Source organism: Castor canadensis, chromosome 13, assembly GCF_047511655.1.
Source record: "Castor canadensis chromosome 13, mCasCan1.hap1v2, whole genome shotgun sequence".
Lineage (NCBI taxonomy): Eukaryota > Metazoa > Chordata > Mammalia > Rodentia > Castoridae > Castor > Castor canadensis.
This window is the reverse complement of record NC_133398.1, coordinates 87,225,773-87,235,062: the sequence shown is the minus strand read 5'-3', so window position 1 is coordinate 87,235,062 and position 9,290 is coordinate 87,225,773. Positions and strand designations below refer to the sequence as shown.

Here is a 9,290-nt window from a genome sequence, read left to right as displayed (position 1 = left end):
TGAAGATTTCCTCTTCTCTGAAGTTGATGAAGGTCCCTTGCAGCCACAGGTCATAAAAAGTCTCGAGCCAATCCTCCGACCTCCACATGGTGGGTATCAGCCAACTATCCTGTCATTTTGGAGAGGTTGGTATCCCTGGAGGTACAACTGGTTAAATTTTTGATTAGCAATAGCAGACATGTAGTATGATACAAGGGAGGAAATTTAAGACTAGAACAGCAAGAACATAGGCGTTAGGATGGGCATTGACCAGGAGAACCACTGTGAAATGTTGTTCTCTAGACAATTCCAAGAGTCCTCCCACTTCCTTCTCCATTTTCTAATTGTTTCTTGAGAGATGTCGCCATTGGAGAACCCACTGAGCTTGACAGTAGTGGGTGTCATGGGAATGACCAGATGAGGGCTGGTCCATCGAAGTCCCAATGGAGAGGGTAGAATATCCTTTTTGGAGAACAAGATGCCCTGGTTTAACAGAAATTGTTATAGGGTGGAGCAGGATCTGGTTTGCATGCTCTCTGAGAAGTTCCCTGAGAAGGCAGGTAGTCAGCCAGAGGAGCAGAGTCTGTTGGAGGCAAGTTTTTCTAAGAGAAATGGGTGGCCATACATTATCTGAGACCCAAATAGGAATATTAAGAGGAGCATAAAAAGGTGTCTGTTCAGGGACTACATACCTAGGGATCTAAGTTCTGCAAAATCCTATAACTGCCAGGAAAGCTGTAAGCTGTCTTATGGTATGGGGGTTGGGAAATGAAAGATTGGGTTGAAAGAATGGTGTGAGGACTTTGTATGTCTGCTTTGACAGATAAGGGACCTTTTGTCCTCATAGGTAGATGAGATACATGAAATTTTGTGATCTTCAGTGAGTTTGGCAGATTCTTACATTAATGTTACTTTCAATATGTCACATGACCTTTGAAAATATTTATTAGTTCCCCATATGTACTTTTTTTTTAAAACCAATTTTATGATTTTTATTGATGGGCGACAACTTTATACTGTTAAGCATCGCATCACTGAACTGCACAATCATAACCGCAGACTGAGAGAGAGGAGTGGGCAGCTTTTGCAGAGTCACTCTCCGGCTGATCTCCACCTCCTGCCTGGTTTTGATGGTGTAACCCTGCACAGACTCTCGGGCCACCAGACACTCCAGCGCATCCTGAACCGTGCGAATCTTGTCAGATTGGATGTCCAGCTGCAGCGTGAAAAATGGCTGCAAAGTGGCAGATTCTTTTGAGCTTTGTTGGTAAACCACAGACCTGATAGGTCCACCAAAAATGCCAGTGATCGGCGTCTGGACCAAGTCCGCCTGGCGGGTGACAGAGGTCTTGTTCCTGGGACCCACCTGCTCCCACTCATCCTCACTTCCTTCGCCTTGTTCTTCCTGCTTATCGTCGTTTACCGAGTAGCTTCTGGGCCTGTTGGAAATTGAAAGTTTTTCGTTGTCTGGGGAGAGGAGCTTCTTTAGGTTCAGCATCTCCTCGTGAAGTCCGTTGAGGATGAAACCTAGGTACTCCTCAGCATCTTCCTGTCGGCCCTTTTCAGACAGGCTGGACATGATAACCGTCAGCAGTCCATAGATGTACGTGGGCTCAAAGGCAGCCCCGGGCCGGATATCCCTCACAACTTTATCCCCGAGAGCTTACCGGGGTTTGGGAGGCACTGGCATATTAGTAAACTCATTCATTAGCCAGACAAAGCTATCAATCATAGGTGTGGACCTTTGCACTCTGGAGTACAGAGGGATGAACTTCATCAGGTGATACATCAGAGGGCAAGCCACCAGTGCCTGCAGCGTAGCATTGATGTAGCACCAGTTGCCTTTATTGATCAGCCCACGGGGCTGCAATGACACTGGTTTATGTAGCAGGGTTACATTCTCCAACAGCTCTGCAATCTTTATGGCTGCAGGATCCTCTGAAACTGGAACAAGCCCTTCTTTGACTTCAACCTGCTTTTCAGAGACCAGGGGAGATGGAGCCGGAGGGGAACACTTAGTTTTCACATACGCCATGGGCGAGGAGGAAGAGGGCACAGAGTCGTGGAAAAGGCTGGCCCAGGACTTGGTGGGCTGGCTAGTGGGAATGGCGCTCGACACAGAGCCTGCGCTCTCTGGCTTGACAGGTCCATGTCTATGCGTCCCACTGTGTGCAACTCCACACCGTTGGCAGCTGTGCCCTCGCCTGAGGATTCAAGTATCTGCCCATTAGTGACTGGAAGTTCTCAGTAGTATGGGTGCCAGAGTATGGCTGTGGCACAGCTGTCCTTAGCAGGCCATCTGCAGGGAGGCAGGGCTGCTCACACTCAGTCTCAGGGGAGCCCCCAGGCGCCCCTGCAGTCCTCGCATCACCGTCGACTGCTCCTGGGGACGGGCTGTCAGGCACAGTGTCACTGATGAAGTCCATGGCGTTCTGGGGGCTGTTACAAGTCCTTGGGCGAAACCGATGTGAGCATATCCCCCACAAACTCTGCGTCCTCTGCACAGACACTGTTTGGGACTGTGTACTTTTGCTCTTACATAAATCTAAGAGTTTTGATAAAATCACCACCATGATTTCATCTATTACATAAAATATTCTGGAAAATTTAAATTTCTAACTCAGGATTTTTAATTGGATCTGCGCTAATATAAAATTTTAGGTTGATAACATAAATGTGAATTAACAACTGTAATCAGAGTATCAAGTCTTCTAGCTTTTATATTTGTCTTTCATGTCTATCCTAAACAGAACAACTGAAGCTTTATGAAACTGCAACTGCATTTAGGAACAGATGTAGGAAGCTGGGGGAAGGTAGCATATATGCATACACACAAAACTGAACATGTGATCATAGCAGTTTTCACATATCTCTCTCAACACATTTAAAAATTTATTTTCTGTTTATTTAAAGAATTCTTGCTCGGCTCTGGTGGCTCAGTAGGCAGAGATCAGGAGAATTTGGTTTGAGGTCAGTTTGGGCAAATATTTTGTGAGAATCTATCTCAAAAGAACCAAACACAAAAAAGGATTGGCAGAGTGGTTCAAGTGATAGAGTGCCTGCTTAACAAGTGTGCTGCCCTGAGTTCAAACCCCAGTCCTGCCAAAAAAATCTTTAGAAACTCTTTGGAGAGAGAGTCTATTACTGCATCATGTAGATTTCCCTTACCAAATTGACAGTAGTCACTCAATAAATGTTTCTTGGATGAATGAAAAATAAAAACTCAACATTTATGCCTTTGAATGTCCATAAACTAAAAGCTAGGTTTTAAGGATTATAAGACACAAATAAAATGGAGTGTGATATTTTTAGTCCTACTTCATGAAAGTTGGGAGGTTGGTATTAGTAAAATATGATGAAATTTTTATTCTACAAAGAAAAGTTTTCATGGTTATTGAGATTTTGATACAAATTAATGAAAAATTACAATTTTATTGAGATACAATTCATATCCCATAATATTTGCCCTTGAAAGTGTGCAATTCAGTGGCTTTTAGTATATTCACAAAGTTGCGTGTTCATCACTTCTGATTCTAGAACATCCTCATTACCTCAAAAAGAAACCCCCATGTGCACAGGAATCATTTCCCTTGCCTCAGCCCCTGCCAAACACTAATCTACTTTCTGTTTTTATGAATTTGCATGTTGTGGAAACATCACAAAAATGGGATCATTCAACATAAGGCCCTTTTATTCAGCTGCTCTTACTTATTGCATAATTGTTTTCAAAGTTCACACTGCTGTAACATAAACCAAAACCTCATTTTTTTGTCAAAAACTATTCCATTGTTGACTATCACATTTTGTTCATCAGCTGGTTTTCACTTGGATGGTTTCCACTTTTTGACTAGCATCAGTAATGCTTCTATGAACATTTCTGTGCAAGTTTTTGTGGGGGAGCATATCTTTATGTCTCAACCTATCTTAACTCAAAAGTTCTAAATTTGATCATCTAAATAATCTGAATTAGATATAGATATATGTCTCCCATCCTGAAGAAAAATTCAACTCTACAGTGAACCTGTAAACTAGAAAGACATATTATCTGTTTGTCAGGGGAGACAATTTGCAGGTCCGTGGTCTCACTGAGAAAAGAATTCAGGGGTGGACACACTGAGGAGTATTCTTTTTTCTTTTTTTTTCATTGGTTGTACTGGGATTTGAACTCATGGGCTCACACTTGCTAGGCAGATGCTCTACCACTTGAACTACTCTGCAAGCCCTTCTTGTATTGGTTATTTTTGAGATAGGGTCTTGCTTTATGATTGGGCTGGCCTGGACAGTGAACCTCCTTTTGTGCTTCACTGTGTAGCTGTTATGACAAATGTGAGCCATGTGCTCGGCCATTGTTTGAGATGGAGCTTCATGAGCATTTTTCCTAAGTTGGCCTTGAAAAATCCTCCTGATCTCTCCTGATCTCTATAGCTAGGATTACAGGCTTGAGCCACCACACTTGATCTCCTTTAATTCTTTGTATATGAGTACTTTTAGTTCTTTGGATATATATATATATGATAGCTGACTGAAATCTTTGTTAAGTCCAACATTTGGACTTCTTTAGGAACAGCTTCTGTTACTGATATTTTTTTCTATATGTGGGTTATACTTTCTCATTTTTTGCATATCTCACAGTTTTCTTGTTGACATATGGTGATTTAAATAATATAATGTGAAAATTATGCCGATTTATTTCTCCCTACCCTTCTCTTCTCCCTGAGTTTTGTTCTTATTGTTTGTTAAGTGACATTTCTGGACTAATTCTGTAAAGTTTATATAGTCTGTAAAGTTGTGTGTAGTCACTGAAGACTCTACTTGGCTAGCTTAGTGATCACTTAATGATCAGAAATTTCCTTAAATGCCTTGAACTCTCAGCTTTCGCCAATGACTCTCCCTCTCTGTCTCTGTTTCTCTCTCACTCTCTCTCTCTGTTTCTCTCTCTCTCTCTTTCTCTGTATATGTGTGTGTGTGTGTGTGTGTGTGTGTGTGTGTGTGTGTGTAACCACATCTTCAAGTTCTATGGTAGGTTATTTACAAGTGTGCTCTAGTCTTTATTTTCTGCTTGATCAAAACATCAAGGTCAGCTAGGGGTGAGAGGCTACGGTCTTCTTAGAACTCTTCTGGACATGTCCACAAGCCTGGTTATACACGTGGCCCTTTCAAATATGCAGTAGTCTTGATTTCCATAAGTATTTCAGAAGTTTTCAAAGTTTGTATGTATGGTCATCTCATTCCCTAGTTTTTCCTTTTATTTATTTTTTTAGTCAGTCTCTTATTAGTCCCATTTTTAAAGCTGCCCAAGGTTGCAGCAATATTAAATAATTGTCATTGACTATTTGTGACAGGTGCCTTAGAAAGCAAACTGAATCATGGAATAAGTTTATAAAGATAAGCCCTGAGAATGGAGATTTTCAGTGAGCATTCAGACAGGTCAAATAATTCTTTTGGGATGGGTCTTTTGCAAGAGTTCTAACCTGTTCTGTTTCCTCCAGTGGCTGCTAGACTCTTGTTTTTCACTGCTATCATGGAGTATTTATTCTCATGGCTTCCAACTTGAAAATTTCTTTAAAGGACTTGAGAGGGGATTAAAAAGTGAAATTGTCATTTGTTTTATTAAAGAAGAGAAAACAATAAAAAGGAGGAAGCATGACTTTTTGAAATGCTGGATACCCTTGTTCATTAAACATTTTATTAATTAAAAAAATTAAGTGGCATTTGTCACTTCCAACTACCACCAAAAACAATGGTGAATTTCCTGCAGTGCTGGGTTCATGATTCAATTAATTTCAGATCCTTGTTCAGACAGATCCAAGTTCTTTCATGTCAATTTGGCATCAGAGTAGTTTAGACTTACACTATTTCAGAGGAGCATTTAGGTTTGTTCCACAGTGGAAGGGGAAACTGCTTTCAAAAGAGATTAACTTTCTGTTCCTGAATAGAGAATTACTGCAAGAGTAGTCTGAGTATTGAAGAAGGTCATAACAACTAGACTTGGGCTTTGCCAAATAGAGTTGGTTAGGCCAACCTCTAGGTTCTAGGTTAGGGTAAAATTTCCAGCCAGCATCATTCTTTCATTTTCTGAACTCAGTAGACAACAATAGAAAACATATAATTAATAAAAGACAAGCATATATGTAAACCCAAAAGCCACACACAGATATCTGAACGTCACTAAGATGAGGCTAGACTTACCAATAGTATATTTTATTCTAGTGCTAATGTCATAGGGCTTTGGATTTAATTCAAAATCCTATGATTTGACTTATCTTTTTCTGTAAGTACATTTAGACTACCTATTTGGGTAAAAGATGGTGTCATTGAGTGCCTGATATCTTGGATTAAATCTGATATCTCAACTTTAATCAGTGATTCAATTTTTTTAGTCAGCCAAATGAAAAGTTTTCCAAAATTTCAATATTCTTTCAGCCTTTTTCAAACAAGAAAAATTGAACTGTTGTTGTGTTTTTTTCCCCTGCTTATTTGTTTGGTGGTACTTTATAAGATAGTCTGAGTATGAATAAAAAGTTGCTTGATAAAGGTACTGATAAATTGCAAAATGCTCAGAAGTTGGCATTTTGGGCCATAAGCAACCTCTTTAGCTATCTAATTAGATCTGGATCCTGGACAGTGAGTCTTTCTTCTGTACCCTACAAACCTTAGTTGACCTAATGGTCAGAGTAGGTTTCTCAAATGTATTGCCACATTGAGATTCTTTCCAGCTTGCAGTTTGTTTCTCATTTTTGGTGCAGCACTGTATTAAACTCCACCAGATTGGATAAATATTTGCCTAAATACTAAGGTGATCAGCATACTAGAAAGATATAGGTCCCCCTGGCTTATATGTGGGAGTATTTCACTGTCAATGCTGATGGTGAATGATGGATTTGGTGATGTGGAAAACCTTACACACGTGTTCCTTCCCCACCCTTTCCATACATACATGTGAATGGGATTTCTGTTTATGGAGTAGGGAATATCCATTAGTCTCTGGTGGCTTGAGCCAACATAAATGATTCCTTAGGGCAGTGAAATGGAAAACTAGAAATCTAACTAGCTAAATGACAGACAAAGACTAGACTTCCTTTTTAAAATTAATGTGTGAAATGGGAGCATTGCTCCTTGTGAGGTTTGATGGCCTCTCTGCCTCACTAGCTCACAGGCTGTGAATGATGTCTGTTTGCTTATCAGGAAATCTGAAAGTTTGCCTTTGTCTTCTCTTTACACCTCATTGCTTCTCCATCTCTTTTTCAAATCTCATTTAAAAGGTATTTAGATATTTTTTCCCTGCCCATCTTTGTTAATTTTACTCTGCCTCCCTTGATAGCCTGTGATTCCAATGTCTTAACATTATTTTTCCCAGGGTATTTGCCAATCTCTATCTTCAACTCAAACCTTGATATAAAATATCTGCAAATTTTGCTTATGAAACTCAGCTTAGTGCATGGGAATATGGTTGTCTAGATTAGTCCAGGATAGGAAATTACTTCTAGAATATAAATTGGTCACTTATGAAATTGCCTTAACTTAGTTACTAACAGGTTCACAAGTGAAACTATTAGTTCAGTGTATCAAAATGCTATTTAAGAAATACTTATAAATTAAAATATAAAATGTTCTGGGATGAAATTATCCTTTTAAGAGAGTGATTCTTCTTTTTACAGTAAGGAGCTATTTAAGTCAGAAGAGCCTATGGGCACTAATAATATTGTTAAAAATTTAGTTCAGTCAGTAGTATTGAGAACTGTAGAAAGGTGTTTAAGAAAGTTTTGGCTAGGATTTCCCACTATTAAAGTGAAGCGGGGCTGGGTATTGAGGGGGTGGAGGGGAGAGGGAGGGGGCTGAGTGGGTGGTAAGGGAGGGGGTGGGGGCAGGGGGGAGAAATGACCCAAGCCTTGTATGCACATATGAATAATAAAAGAATAAAAAATAAAATAAAATAAAGTGAAGCAGGTATAAGGTAACAGTCCCTGTCAACATTGAAGTCTTTCGTACTTTCTGCATACTATTTATTTTGTGTATGAATGACCGAGGGACTGAGGTTCAGGGAGGGGATCATAATAGTCACCTCTAGTCATGCCTTTCCTCTTTGTAGTCCAAGGGAGTTTGAAACATTGTTCAGATAAACTTCAAGTCAGCTTGATCAACTGTATAAATTTTACTGGATTTAGACTAAAGATTAGTTTTAGTTGACCTATTGGGGATATGTATTAGCCAACTTTCTGTTGCTGTGACAAATAGCTGAGACAATCTGCTTATAATGAAGAAACATTGATTTTGGCTCATAGTTTCAGAGGTTTTAGTCCTTGATTGATTGGGCTTATTGCCTTTGGTCCTTTGGTGAGGTAATACAGTGAGTGGTGGACTAACAGGCTCATCTCATGACCTGCAGGGAACAAAGAGGGAAATAGAGGAAAAGGCTGAAGTCCCAAATATCCCCTCCAAGGTCATGCCTTCAGTAAACTAACTTCCTCCAATTAGGCTTTACCTGTTAAAGGTTTTGTCATCTCTTACTAGCACCACAGGCTTGGGATTAATCTATTAACACAGAGACTTTTGAGTACACATCAGATCCAAATTATAGCATATCCTTTCCCTTAGTGTCCAGCTTCAATCACAAAATCAAATAAAGACACTGGCAGGATCTAGACCAGCATTGCTGGGAGATAGTGTTCTAAGTAGAATCAGATTTTGCCCAAGTCTCCAATTGTTGAGCATGAGCTGCTCTTTTAAAAGAAACTATTACCCCCTGCATCAGTTTTTGATCACCACTAGTGGGCTAGCTACCCCTCTCAGGTAGTTGGTAGGCAATCCAGACAAAGAAGTGGGGGTACATATCTTTCTCTGCTGTGAGTGGTCTAAGCATGTCAGTTTCCAGGCTACCTTCAAAGTGTTTGAAAGGCAACATGTTTGTCTATTATTCTTGGCAATATTGGTCCTGGAGAGAGTATTTATTGGATGGGTGCTGCACTGAAGGAAAGGAAGGTTTCTGGCTAACATGGTACCATTCCAAGGAGCTGCCTTCCAGAGAGAAGCTTTCTGTGAAGTGCACCATACCTTTGCTTCAGGAGACATCTACTAGAATCTCAAGGAGATCAATTGTGATCAAATGGCTGCAAGGAGAGCTTTAATGGCAGGTAAGAGAGTCCATAAGGTTTTCCTTTATGTTCACACCATTTGCAAAAGCATTTCAGAGCTCAAGATCTAGCAGTTTGTGTATCAATTTTCCCTGGAGAAAGAAGGTATACCTCTAATATATGATTCTCCAAATATTATTTCATAGGTGCATGGGTGTTTTTAGATCTCCATGGGATGAA

The 9,290-nt window shown here is 40.1% G+C and overlaps 1 pseudogene; it reads right to left on the bottom strand.

Annotated features, from left to right (window-relative positions):
* Window positions 1-440: 440 nt before the first annotated feature.
* On the bottom strand, window positions 441-9,048 carry LOC109701746 (ubiquitin carboxyl-terminal hydrolase 10 pseudogene; annotated as a pseudogene).
* Between the last annotated feature and the right edge of the window lie 242 nt (window positions 9,049-9,290).